The sequence below is a fragment of the Copadichromis virginalis genome, linkage group LG6, assembly GCF_057382275.1.
Source record: "Copadichromis virginalis isolate Kocher_CV1m ecotype Utaka linkage group LG6, C_Virginalis_male_GT1.1, whole genome shotgun sequence".
Classification (NCBI taxonomy): Eukaryota; Metazoa; Chordata; class Actinopteri; order Cichliformes; family Cichlidae; genus Copadichromis; species Copadichromis virginalis.
Genome location: NC_140623.1, coordinates 32,555,980 through 32,570,576, shown reverse-complemented (window position 1 = coordinate 32,570,576; position 14,597 = coordinate 32,555,980). Strand labels below are relative to the sequence as shown.

At 38.9% G+C, this 14,597-nt stretch overlaps 1 long non-coding RNA gene across 2 annotated transcripts in view; it reads left to right on the top strand.

Moving 5' to 3' along the window:
• The window catches only part of LOC146708160 (uncharacterized), a 29,606-nt gene extending 19,689 nt beyond the window's left edge, over positions 1–9,917 (top strand). Inside the window, exons 4-5 of one of the 2 annotated variants that reach the window (XR_014920933.1) lie at positions 3,916–4,047; positions 4,161–4,397. This is a non-coding gene — a long non-coding RNA (uncharacterized LOC146708160). Of the gene's footprint in view, positions 1–3,915; positions 4,048–4,160; positions 4,398–9,434 lie in introns of those variants that run through there. The other variant, XR_014920935.1, reaches the window with a different exon arrangement.
• Positions 9,918–14,597: the final 4,680 nt, after the last annotated feature.

Genomic DNA, 14,597 nt, shown 5'->3' with positions numbered 1-14,597 from the left:
TTACACCTGTCTGAGGTTAGACTATCACAACAAAAGAACTTTGCCTATAGAGAGAGACAGATTGTCATCTCAAATGTTGCCTTTTTTTTTTAGCCATGTTTAGTAACAATTAATTATACTAATAAAGGTTTTAACAACGTCCCAGACTTGGATGTCCTGTGTATAGATTCCCAGTGCTTCAGCTTTATATTTGACCCGTTCCATCCAGCACTGGATTTACAATTTGATGCTTCCCAGATACCATAATTCAGGTTGTGACTGTAGCCTGGCAACACAAGCTGATAGAATCATCAGAAAAATATTTGCAATATAATCTCAATATTCTCATGGAAGTGAAGGATTTATGATTGCAATCAGATGAGTACCATACTGCCCCACAAGTCTTCTTTTAGAAAAAGACCCCCAGACCTGTCTTTGCTCACCATACACAATCACTTTTCAGTCTGATGCACTTTGTACATGTCAAAACACTTTTTCTCAAAACAAAGAATGCGTTGTTTTCATGACTGTCACAGCTGTGACCTTTCACATTTCTCATTCAGATTTCCATCTCTATTTGCTGCTCGCAACCTGCTCTGGTCCTCCCTTGAATTTATTGAAGTGCTTTTCCTGTGGTAGCGGCAGGCAACATCTGAAATGCCGTCTCTGTCTAGCCCCAGCGACGGCTTGTGATTAAAGTTATGTATCTACCAGCTGTTTACAAGTGACCATCTATTGAGGACTGCACAAGGGCTGAAGGGTTGGGGAAAACACCAGCAGTCTTTATTTTGGTTTAGTGGCCTCCTGTGGCCTTCTGAAATCCCCTTTAGGCCAACCTTACCCTGCTTGCAGAGTCCCCCCCCCCTTCATGTCTATTCAATATCTGAGAGATGGTCTGATAATTGTTCTGTTTATGTCCCGTGTTCTCTAAAAAGTACTTTGTTTTGTGCTGTATTGTTAAAAGTGCTTTATAAATACATCCAACCGCTCAGTTTACTCACGTACACAGTCGTGCTGTAAATACAAACCATACACAACACACACACTACAAATTAATTGCATGCATTCATGTATACATTAACTGGGAACTTTATGTACCCAGAAATGTTTCAAATAATCCACGTTAGAACAACCTAGGTCAAGCATTGATAGTGGTGTTGTTATTATTGCACACTGCAGTGGTATTTTACTTATAAAATGAGGGTCTCTGTGTCAAGGACCCAAAGTTACTATTGGCCTTATTATTAGGCATTTGTGAAGCTTTTTCAACCTGCATTCACTTGGATTCCAACTTTAAAAACACAAGCGAGAACTAAAAGGAATCAAAAACTGTAAAAATAATGCTGCATTGCAGACCCAGGACCATTACAAAGCCTGTGTATAGTCATTATGAGCTTTGTCTTTTTTAAAGATATAGCCCCACACGTAGGGGTACCTCAGGGAAGCCTTTCGGTGGATTCGAAGCCCCGACATTCTGATCATGGGGTGCCCGCTCTAAATACTGAGCTATTCCTGCCCTCTAGGAGAAATTTAGGATGTTGGTTGACTAAAATCAAGTGACAGGTTCCACAAATACCCTTTTCCACAGATGTGATTTTTATATAATGGAGGATTTATAAGTAATACACACAAAGCTTCAATAATCAGGAATGTTCATCAGCTTCCTCCACAGATCAACTTTGGCTTTATTTGGATGCTTATTGATGAGCATCCACAAGGCTGCACAAAAAAACAAAACAAAACAAAAAACTCTTTTGGACAATTTTCAGTGTGATTTGATTGGGTGTCGCCTGCACTGGCATTTGGAAAGTTGAACTTTTGTCAAATCCACATTCCAAACCATCCAATTCAAAGTGAATGAGAGATGACAGTTGAAACCTGTCACTCATGCACCCTAAGGAATCCACGCTAAGGAATTCTGTGCTTTTCCTTGGATGAGATGTGTATATTATTGTAGGGTCCTTCCCTTATAAAGTGCCTGTTGTTGTGATTTGGAGCTATATGAATAAAATAAAATTGTACTGAACTGGAAAAAAGGAAGATGAATGCTGAACATCCATCTAGCTTACCTTCAGTATCCTAATGAACTATTTTTTTCTTCACCAGGAGACATCAATCAAATCAAAAGCAGAGTAAAATGAACAGCGGTTAGGACTGAAGTTTCTATGTTTTCCATGTGCCTGTGTGGGCTCCTTCCAACAGTCCAAAAACATACTTATTAATGTCCAGACTTTACCCCCCCCCCCATCACCCTGTAGTATCTGGCACGTCCTCCAGCTCCCCAACAACCCTAATTTGGATATTTGGTCAAGGAAATGGATGGATGGATGGATGTAGGGATGGATAGTGAGTAAAATAAGTGGAAAACGAGTAATAAAAATGTCAGACATATAAAATGAGTTTTTAACTAGATTCACACCGGCAAGAACATTCCTTGAATTTCTCCCATGGCTATGGTTGCCTAAACCACCATCTGCCCCTACCTCTGCAACTACAAATTCATCATAAAAATCTCTCACCAGCTTTTTCCCAGTGCACACTGATGTTCAGCAGGGGAATAGTGTGTAGATTTGAGGTCGCAGTGGTGTACTGAGAGGTCAGTGTGCGTTTATCTATCTATTCTAGGTCTCCTTATGGCTTCCCGCGGGATGATTTTGCAGAGAAAAGCAAAAAAAAAATATGCCACCCAAGGCTGTTCCACAACCCCTGACCTATATGACATCCCTCTCTTTTTGTCAAATTCTGTGTCTAATCTAACCAGAGTAGGTAGTCACATCTAAGCCTATTTTCATAGAGCAAATCAAGTTATTTACCTACTGGCTGCAGGTTGCTAAACTCTGCACCATAAAATAGTAGTAACACAGTATTTATGTTGATACATTTCACGTGCATATACAGTGTGTGGTCATCTCTGTGTTATAATCAGTGTTTCTCATGAGAAGAGGGATTTATATGTTATGAATCAACTTTGACCATCAGACCCAGAGGTCTGTATTTCACTTCATGTCAGCTTAATGTCGCTAATGTAAAACTGTCAAGCCATCAGTCATGAGAAAATTTCTCATGACTGATGGCTGAAGAGGGGGAAGAGCTCCCTTCGTATTTATAGTCAACGTTTCATGGATGCCTTGTAAGGAGGTGCCCCACCATTGTTGCTGCAAAGCCCAAAGTCAACATCTTTGCCTGAGATTATTTAGAAAGAGATTTAACCCTCTGAAGCTGTAGGTTGTAAATAGACCCTACACAATGGGAATCATCATCTTTTATGTATACTGAACTGAAGTTGAGATGTTTGACTTTAGAGAGTTTAAAATGACGGTTTAAAAAAAATGAAGGTTTATGGTGAGATTAATGGTCTGGTATGGTTAAGTTTAAGGGTTTAGTTTATGTTCTGGTTAAAATAAATGGTCCGATAACCTCTGGAGAACCTGCTCATAGGGAAATTATTTTCTGTTCAAAGATGATGCTTCTTTTCTCTAATTATCAGATCCAATTAGTTCCAAATAGCTAGGAGAAATTAGACATGCATTGGCTTTACAAACATGTGTTTGAAAAGTTATTGTACTGACAGTTTCCAGGTGTTAAGTAGAAGTATCCAAGTTCCCAAGATTAGATTTGATGACTTTAGTAACTGAAAAAGACGTCTCTGGGCGGTAATCCCAAATGTAGCATTTCAAAAAATATCATGTGAAACAAGAGCTGCTCATATGACTGTTTCTATGTCTTTTGAGTTACCTGCCTGCAGCTAAAGTCCTTGGTTTATTAAGTGTGTAGGCTGAGGGTGGAGCTAGCTAAAAAAAAACAAGTTATGGGAGAAGGGAAAGGAAGGGTGGGAAGAAGTTTATTTGTAATACATTTAGTAATTGTCCTGTTGTTTTGCATTTATAATGGTTTGCTTTGCTAACATATAGGCTACATTCTCTCCTTTTTGGTTAGGTCAGCATGGTGGCAAAGCAGGTGACGTGGTGTCTAGTACTGTTTCCTCACTGCAAGGTCCAGGGTTTGAATTTGCATGTTGGATATTCTCTCAGAGCGCTCCAGCTTCCTCCCACGGTCCAAGGACATGCTGTTAGTGGGGTTAGGTTAATGATGATTCTAAAATTTCCCACAGGTGTGGATATGAGTGTGAATGACTGTCTGTCTCTCTATGTTTCCCCATGACACACTAATGACCTGTCCAGGGTGTAGGCCGCCTTTGACCCTATGGCAGCTTGAATAGTCTCCGGCCTTACCGTGACCTGGAATCGGATACGTGGAAGAAAACGGATGTTTACATTAGACTGTTGAGCTAACTTCTTGTATTGATAAGCTGTGTTTTGAGTGGTTTTCAGTTCAGTTTGCCCCTTTTTATCTTTATTTCTTTATTTCATCAAAAGTTCCTATTTATCTTTGAAACTTTGTTTCCAGAAAAGTTCAAAACTGCAATAAAAACAAAAATCTGCAATTTAGAAATGAACTTGAATAATTATTTAACAGATAAAAGGAGAAACTAAAGATTTTAAGTGTTTGTTTTATTTGTTAAACATAAACACATTTAGAAATTGATTCCTGCAACACACTCCAAAGAAGTTGGAGCGTCCACCAAGGGTTCAGTCTTTGGAAGCAAAGATGGTTCATAGCTCAGCTGTGTGCTGAACTATGTGACAAAATCAACAACCAGTATAAAAAGCAGTTTTTCTCAATGTGAGACAACCAGAGATGGGCAGTAACGCGTTACTGTAATCTGATTACTTTTTTCAAGTAACGAGTAAAGTAAGGGATTACATTGCAAAAACAGTAATTAGATTACCGTTACTTTCCTGTAGGAACGCTGCGTTACTGCGTTACTAAAACCGTGATATTTTGCGAGAATGTCTCACGACAGTGACGTAAGCGAGTGCGCCGTTAGTGACAACAGCTGTCTGCAGATCAACAATGGATCACATATCGATTGTGGGAGAGAGTATGAGCGTGCAGCGTTTAAAGCGTGGAAGTACTGACCTTACTTTGAGTTTGATTCCATAAAAAGTGACAAAAACATTAGCGTCCGTTGTGCGTGGGAAGAAAACTTCGTTTTACAGCGAAAAAACCCCCTAAACTTCAAAGCAAGCACCGAGTGCGCAACGACGTAATGGGAAACGCAGAGAAACTCGCGGATTCTTCAACTGACCGCGGCACACCTGCACCAGGGTAAACCTCCGCCTACCGCAGTCCTGCTTTACAGGTAAAATAGAGCAACAGGACCGCTGAGTCTTTGACTTTATTTATTTTCTGCTGTGTTTCACTTGCATCTATTTGAAAGAGTGAGTGTAAACACAAAAAATATTTTATTTTATGTGCTGGAATGTGCAGAAAATAGGTTTAAATGTTAAACTAATTTATTCAAGTCAGAGAATGTTGCATATAATAAAATTTTTTGCTTGATGCATAAAGTTAAAAGATTAAAACTGATAAAACAAGTTAAAAAAAGAGACTTTTCCATTTGATTACATTTTGTATGATGGATTATGTAGAAAAAGTAGAATTGGGCTGAAAGATCTATCGCTTTATCACCTATTCAGGTTGTAAATCGTGTTTTTAAAAAGTAACTAAGTAACTAAGTAATTAATTACTTTTGAAAATAAGTAATCAGTAAAGTAATGGGATTACTTTTTTGGGGAGTAATCAGTAATTAGTTACTGATTACTTTTTTCAAGTAACTTGACCAACACTGGAGACAACAAAGAGTTTAGGCCCATCATCATCGTCATCTACGATATATAAAATTGTGAGGAGATTCAGGAAGACAGACAGAAGAAATCACTGTGCCTAAAGGAAACCACTGCTGAGTGTGCGTAAATATCAAGAAATGCATCCTAAAGCTGTACCATGCAAAGAGGAAACCATGTATCAATTTTGTGCAGAAACGTTAGAATCAGCGAGGTTTTTTTTTTTGTTCCAAGCTCACCTGAGATGGAACGAGTGACAATATAAATATAGTATCAATTTCTAAATGTGTTTGTTTATAAAATAGAACAAACAATTAATAAATAGAGTTTATTGAAAACACTGATAATTCTTTGTTCATTTGCCTGTTAAATGAAAGTCAAAGTGATTTACCAAATCAGGGGTATTTACTAAAAACACTTTTAAGCAACTGTTAAAAATGACAGTTTTGTGTTTTTATCGTATTTTTAGAAAGTGTCCCAACTTTTTTGAAAATCAGGTTACTAATTTTTGTGATATTTTTGGTGTAATATAAAACACACTACAGCTGTGCCTGTGTGTACATACCCAATAGTACTTTCATATGAGATATGTTATAATGGCGTCTTTGTCATGCTGGATTTTTGCCTCAGACGTGGGTGTTTTTTACAGTGTGATCCCTACAGCTTCAGTCAGTCTCTATTGGAAACACCAACAGTACATTCAAGACATTTGCAAATCACAAGCTTAGACAGTACAGGAAGACCCACCCTTACTATTTGCATACGTTGCCTGGTTATTTGTGGTCTGTTTCTCTGAGTTTGGAAATATTTTATTCAGTGCAACACAACACCACCATCATGAATAGTCAACAATGTAAAGGTTTCTTACATTTTAGGAAATTGTTTTTGATGCCTTCATCATTATTTTTTCAGCACATGCACACCTGGCTGCCTTCCTTTACGACACACACACTGGCTCCCGACCAGCTGTGCTGTAATAGATGGGGGTTAAAAGTATTGTTGATGAGGTAATGGAGAAGTGTCTGTGTGTTTTCCACCCACATTTCTCTGGGGAATTTGAACTGGTGACCTTCCAGTTAACAAACCTGCATCTCTAAATATGATGCTCCTGCTACAGCTCTGATTAGATCAGCTCAAACCAGAGCAGTAATATGAGATGAAAAGACAAAGTATTTGTGCGTTTGCAAACTAAAGGTTCAAGTTTTTTAGAAAACACTTTGCGAGCCTGGTTTTGTTTTGCAGTTTCTGCAACATGATAAAATTCGAAGTCGTCATGTAAAAAGCGATTATAACAATTTAATCAGTGTGGAATTCCATGTGTTGAACTTTGATTTGATTAAATAACTGGTAGGTCTCCAGTGGCAGCTTTGTTATATGTGTTTACATCTGGTCACTTCCTTTGGTATCTGCGACCTGCCCAGGAGTCCATACACTGTATTTAACATCACACCTACAAAATGAGGCCATGTGAGACCTAAACTTATGGAACACATGTCAGGATTTCACTTTGCCCTTTTCCCAAGTATAGCAAGTTCACAGTCAGAGCTCCATACCGGGTATGAGAAAAGCCTAACCTCTCAAGGGTCAGCCAAAGAAGTCCAGTCCAATATAATCTGATGTCGCACTCCAACAACCACACTGAGAATAAGATGCTGGGGCCTTGTTTATGTTCCAAAGCCTTAGAAAACTGCAGGAAAAATCAAGCTTGTCGTTACACTGCTCCGATTTCTGGTTTTACAGGAATTGGCACATTCAGTAACATTAACATTCATTTAACTTGGCTTTAAACCAGATCTAACTCAAGTCCAAGCCACTTAAAGGTTTACCTTTACAACACATTTCAAAATAGCAGTTACCGATTACTTAAGAAGGGGAATTACATTAAGTCTTGTACAACATTTCTTTCCATGCATTTTAAACATTTCAGCCTCAAGAAAAGGAAAAAGAATAAAGAAAATCTGTCTTTCAGCCAACTGCAGCGTCCACAGCATCTGATGAGGAGCTGCAGAGCTTCTTAAAGCACCACAGACAAAATTGACATCATATCTGACGCTGTCAGAAAGTTGCAATCCTGTTAGAAACTCGATAGCACAACAGATTGTGAGTTAAATAATACAAAAAGAGTGATGATAAACAAGGAGTCTCAGAAAAAGCAGCGGCTGTGTTGTTTAAGACCTGGAGCAAATTATGATGTGCTTCTGAGAAATGTTGGCAGTCTTGCTTGAACTCTGTTCTCAGTGGTTCATCAGACTTCAGAGAAAGTTTGCTCCCAAAAGCTTGGATCTGAAATGTTCTTGTGCATTTACACTGCAAGAAATTGCTTTTTTTAGTCGAAAAAATGTGATGTTCATCTTTTATCACATTCTCGGGATTTAGGATTGGAAAAGATTAAGAGTTTCAACTACGAATAAAGTGAAAATAAAGTGACCATTTTCTTTCCTTTTCTTTTCTTTTCTTTTCTTTTCTTTTCTGCAAACACAAATAATGAGCAAAGAAATCATATTTTATTCACACGGGTGAGTTTTCATTTAAAATAATAATAGCAATTTAAAACCAGATTTGTCAGATTCCATGATGATTCCCGTTCCACCACATCCAAAGGACTGGGATCTGATGACTGTGGAGGCCAATCAATTACACTTTTTACACTGAGAATTACATGAGTCACTGTCATGATCAAGAAACCAGTTTGCGATAACCTAAGCTTTGTGACATACTGCATATTTCTGCTGGAAGTAGCCATCAGAACAAGGTCATAAAGGATGGTTATGGCCAGCAACACAATTCAGGTCAGCTGTGGTGTTGAAATGATGCTCAACTAGTGCTGAGGAGTCTAAAGCGTGCCAAAAAATACCCCACAAACCACTACACACATCTGTGCTTTTGTACCTGATCCATTGATACTAGGCAGGACGGAGCCAAGGTTTCCAGCTGTTAATGCCAAATTCAGCTCTCTAACATCTGAATCTAAAAACATAACGAAATCAAGACTTACCAGACCAGGTAATGTTTTTCCAATTTCCTATTGTCCAATTTTGGTGATCTGTAAAGTAAAATGAACAGCGTACTACTTCCACTTAAATCATATTGGAATGTAAAGTATTGACATATCTTGTTATTATAACATACACTATAAATAACATTTGTTACTGTTGCCATCTGATGAAAATGTGAATGTGTTTGCTCATTATTTGCAGGGTTAAAACAAACAATGAGCTCAAAAATGGGCCAAAAAGAACGCTTTATATTCTTAAACTATGAATGACACTTTCAAATGCATGTAAACGCTAAGCAAGTTTATGTCTCAGACGTCGACTAAATCGTGGAACTGTTTGCATCCTTTTGCAGTGAAATCAGTGGTGGTTCAGTAGTAATTGCCTGCAGGGCATTTCTGCCTTCCAAAAGGAAATAGCTGAGAAGTCAGCTCTTCACTCCGTTAATGATGCTTGTCTGCTGAATGCCAGAAGAGGAGTCTGATAACCAGGCAACAAAGACACAGTCTGCATAGTCCTGCATCACAGTGAAACGACTCATTTAACAGGGGTCATTGTGAGCCTTTTGTACGTGATGTCTTCCAAAATGAGCCATGAATGATGACATCCTTTTTTTCTCTTTTGGGGCTGTTTTTTTCCAGAGTATGCTAATAAACAAAGATGTATCACATCCCTTTCTTTGCTGTGGAACAATTGGAAGTCATTGCTGACAAATAATGATTATATTCTTCTCGTTTCTCCTCTTCTTCCTCTGCTTTCCTTTGTCTCTCATAAGGGATGTCCCTGTATGGAAAGAGTGATCAACCTGTTTCTGCAAGTGATGCCGGTGACCTTTTTCTTCCCTGTAAGGTTAAAGAAACACTGAGAACTCAGCCATGATGGATTTGAGGACATTCCAGAATCCCCTCGAGCTGTTTACACTAATGCCTTTCGAATTGATAGTGAAGAAATGCCTTGTGGGATATGTGGTTTCTGTGGCAGGAGGAATGGTGGACTCTTTCATCCTTATTGCTCTCCCTACACAATGGCACTGTCAGTTGCTCAAACACTCAAACATCGTCCGTCTTTTGGAGGCAGTGCTTGTTGGTTCTTGTGCATTTTAGGCCTGGAGCTGATTGTCTGTAGGGGGTAACTAAGGCTTGCGCGACGTCGAGGGGGTCGCGACACAATCAGTTACTCGAGGCAGTCAAGCACAGGTTACCAAGGAATCACATGAGTGTGCGGTGTACTGTTGCTTTGCATGGAATGATGTATATTTAATGCTAAACTTTTTTTTTTTAAAATAAAAAACATTTTCTGATGAAGACTGATTTAGATACAGTCATGAGAAAACCTGACTGCTTAACTGTAAGCCTTCCTCATCACTCTAAGGAACCGTCGCATCTACAAATCACATCATTCAGCACTTTAACATCAGGTTTTGATGTTGATTAGCTGTGGTTGAAAGCTGTTGATGTTTTGCAAAATGCTACAGCTAATGTGATTTTCCGAGACGACAGTTGGGATGCATAGTAACAGGGTGGAAGGAGGAAAGAACCATCTAAAAAACATCTATAAAAAACACCTATGACGCTAACGGGGCTAACGCCACTGGTTTCCTTTCAAGTCAAAGATGATAACAAGACTAATATTAGTCACCTGCACCTGTCCAGCACATAGCTTCCAATAAAATAAAATAAACTTTTGAATGTGAATGCAGCCAAGTTTCCTCCGATTGCTAACTTCACACTAAGCCCAATTACGCTAACTGTCCCCCTCAGTTTTCCATTTATCACACAGATACCAGAGAAGCATTTTTTATTTATATACTTTTAAGTTTAACTACTGAGAAGAAAGTGAAAAGCACATTTATGTATTTCTATGGTCACTATATTTAGTTACATTTGCACATCAAAGCGCACACATTCATGTTTGTGTTTATTTGGATGTATATTGCATTTAACCTCTAAATGTGCTAATTAGTCAGTGCTGCATGTTTACTGGATCTTTCAGCACGACGTCCATGACGTCTCATTTTCATACAGCAGCACATGCACACACACACACACACACACACACACACACACACACACACACACACACACACACACACACACACACACACGCACACTCTAGTGGATTTATAGCCAACGTGTTTCCTATTAACTCCAGCTTGGCTGGTTGGGTATTAAGTTGTTCAAAGATGAATAGATGAGAACCTCAAATCACGCTGGATTACCTGCAACCTCCGAAACCAAATCAGCCGAGCAATTTGTTGTCGAGCCTGGTTATGTTTTCTGTCTGAGGTGATTTGAGTTGAAGGCTGTTGTATGCTGGGTGCTGTTTTTAATGTGCTTGCTGCTGTGCGAGGGTCGTGATATTTACAGAAGACAATATTTTACATTTTAGGTGTTTCACTGAACATCATATTTACTGCAAATGCAGTAAAGGAATAGAAGCATACGTCAGCATTATCAAAAACAAACAGCAGTGTCGGATTAATATCCCTCCACAAGGTGCAGTGAAACAAGAGAATGGTAGAGAAGCAGGTACAAATAAGTGCAAAAATCTTTTGTCCTCACTTTCAAAATGTTCATGAACTCGAGTCAAAACAGTTCCTACAGATGTTATATACAGTTTTAATTGGTTTAAATGGTTCGTCGTGTCTTGTTCACTATGTCAAAAAATCCTACAGTGCCTCCTTGAACTGTATGTGAGGTCCACTTTTCCCTGAACCATTTGAGTCAACATTTACTCTACTGCTTCATCTGTTGCTATGTCTCTCCATCAATCTGTGCTTTTATTGTTCTTGGTTGGACAACGCATGTCTGATTCAGAATTTAATTATCCCGCTGGACACATTTTATGAGTCACAACTGGCTACTAATGTTTTATCTAACTTTATTAAAAATATCTCACACGCTGACCTGAGGCCGCTTAACGTTTAGTTAGATTTTTTTTCTTGGTGTAAAAACCCTGTCAAATTCTTTAGCTGGGTTGAATGAGACCAATACATCTTTATAAAAAACTCTGTTTATATGTCAACCACCTCCATTGTGCCAGGGTCTCAGCTGAGTAAGCACAGTATAAAAATCCCATAATCATTTCTGAATGTGCCCAAAAGGCCCAAACATGTAACTATGACCCTCTAAACTGCTTGGTCCATGTCCAAACCATGTCTCATGTTCCTCATGTGTATCTACGCAGAGGTCAGAGGCGAGAGCTGCACCGTGAAATTAATCCGCTCTACATGGTTCCACTTTATTAGAGCTGACAGCTTTTTAAAGTTACACGGGCTCCCTGGTGCTGCAAACGAGTTATGAACCAGCACAAAAGAATACTTCTGAAACCTCAGGTATTAAAATATCAGACCGGGATGCTAATGGGCATTACATGCGCCGTGTTCCTCTTTATCGCTATCCAAATTTGCAGAGCATTTTTCAGTTGTAAGGTGGAAAATGCTAAATGATAGTCCCTTTGCATTATTCATTGAGACTAAAAGTGGTTGTTCTAGGCAATGCAAGGCTGTTTGTGTGCCGTTCTGGTTTTGCTTTTCCATTTGAGCGGGTTAAATTGTGGACCTGCAACAGGAAGCCTGGTCTCTAGAGTTCATTTTTTTCCACTGAGAGATGATTTACGTGGTCTGTGGTTCATCTTATTCCACCTGTCTCAGGTGTGGTGCTGCCGTTTAATATTAGCATCAAACAGGGTAAGTAACTACTTATGACAGTTGTTGAGAAGAGGCAGGACAGGTTGCCAGATGCAGGACTCGGTAAATTTTATTCAGTTCAATGTATTGTATTTATATAATACCTAATCACAGCAACAGCCACCTTAAGGTGCTTTATGTTAAAAGGTAAAGATCCTACAATAGCACAGAGCAAACCCCAACAATCAGACAACCCCCTGTGAGAAAGCACTTGGTGACAGTGGGAAGGAAAAACTCCTGTTTAACAGCATGAAACCTCAGGCGAACCAGACTCAGAGAGGGGCGGCCATCTGCCACGCCCTGTTGGGATGAAGAGGGAAAGGCAGGACTTAAAATCTTTAAAATAATGTGGTATATTACTTAAATACTCGCCGGAGAAAGCAATTTGTTACTCTACTCGTTCCATTACTCCATAAAATGACTTGAAATGCACTGTCTCATAATTACCAGTTAACAATACAGTTAATACACACAACACAAGAAGGGTCCTAAAAGCCGAAGTCTCTGCCTCCCTTTCTACTTTTAAATACTCTAAGAACAACAAGTAATATGTATTTTTAATTTGTTAGTCAACTAGGTTTAGACATATGGAGAAGGGCAAATGTGAACGCCTGCAATTACATCTCAGTCAGAACCTATTTTCCTGACATACTTCAGATACTTTAGACATTTAAAGCAACTGAAAATGGAGCATCGTCAGCCATCAGACAGCCACGCTAATGCCTGATTTAGACTTCTGCAGGAAGTCTACCTCTTAAGTAACAGGGTAACTAGAAATCCATTTGGACCTTACGCCGTAACCTTCCACTTAACCTGAGATGCACCTCAGAAGAAATGTAACTACACGTTGGGTTACCGCAGCCAGCTATTTTGATTGGCCTGCTCAGTGCTGTCGATCACTCCTGTGCATTTGCAGCTACTTTTTCACTTACTTTCATTTACTTTTTAATTTATCTGTGAAAGAATAACGATCCTCGCCTCATCATAAAGATTAATAATCACTGCATAAATGTAAGAATTCACAAATGTCAGCAGCTTCCCGGAGGCACATTGTAGCAACTACCAAACTGGATGTGAGGGAATGTATGAAGAAGTGGAAAAACCTGAGGGACAAATATGTTTGCCTACAAAAAAACAACAAAAACAAACAAAAACTGACCATAGCAAAGAGTGAGGGCGTCAGGAGGGAAAAAGAGATGTCCCAGCATTTCAGTTTATCTGCTTATGAAACCTCGGTACATGACCACACTATTTAACAACCACATGGAAGTATAACTCTGGGTAATGACATTGGCTACTTATCTGGGTTATGTCACAAACTCTTCAAAGGCTCCCTGCAGAAGTCTAAATCGGGCATAAGAGAAAAGTGGAGTATAACTGGTTCTGACCTTCTACCGATTAAGTTAATGTATCTAATGCACACATTCAACCAGTCAGCAAAATTAAAAATTAACCCAACAACTTCTTTATCTCCTGCCCACTGGAAATTGACACCATTAGATTAAAATGAGATTTTACAGGACTAAACTCAGACTGTATTTGTTTGCACTGCAATAATGTCACACTGTTGTTGGGGTTTTGCACAGTATATGTTTTCATAATGTTTTATGTTGCTATGATTACTTATATTGTCTATTTAAAACAGAGAAACAGAAATGCTTCATAGTTTGTAGGCAACATCTACAAAATTAGTCATGTGTTCAGAGGTTAAACAACTTTTCAGTAGACTCATGGATAATCATCATACATAATTTAACTGCAAACATTTGATCTTTTTGGTTATGATATCTGTTTTTTCACATCATTGTGTTTTCCCATTTTACACTGGAGTTTCTGATTATCATTCGGTTTTTAAACCCTAACTGTATTGAAGTGACATTCATTTATTTACTCTACAACTCCAAGCTCTTTGTTCTTTTGTAAACCTCCATCCTGAAGCAACCATGTAATAATATTTTTTGTTGAAATAACTTTCATATTTCACTTTGCTCGTTCATTTTGCACCAGACAAAAACATCACAGCGCTGGTTCTGGCTGAATTGTTTTCAGATCCATCAGAGGTCTTGCTGGTGACTAGTGTGGTGAGACCTGTCACACCAGCTGTCCCTTTCATACAGACATCAGTTCAGCTCTGCAGGCTTAAAGCTGCAACAACAATGCCCCGCAATCCATCTCAGTACTTTTAACAGAGGTGGATTGTTGGGTGAGGCAGAAGAGCAGTGCATCAGTCCCGCATTGAACAAGCTGCCT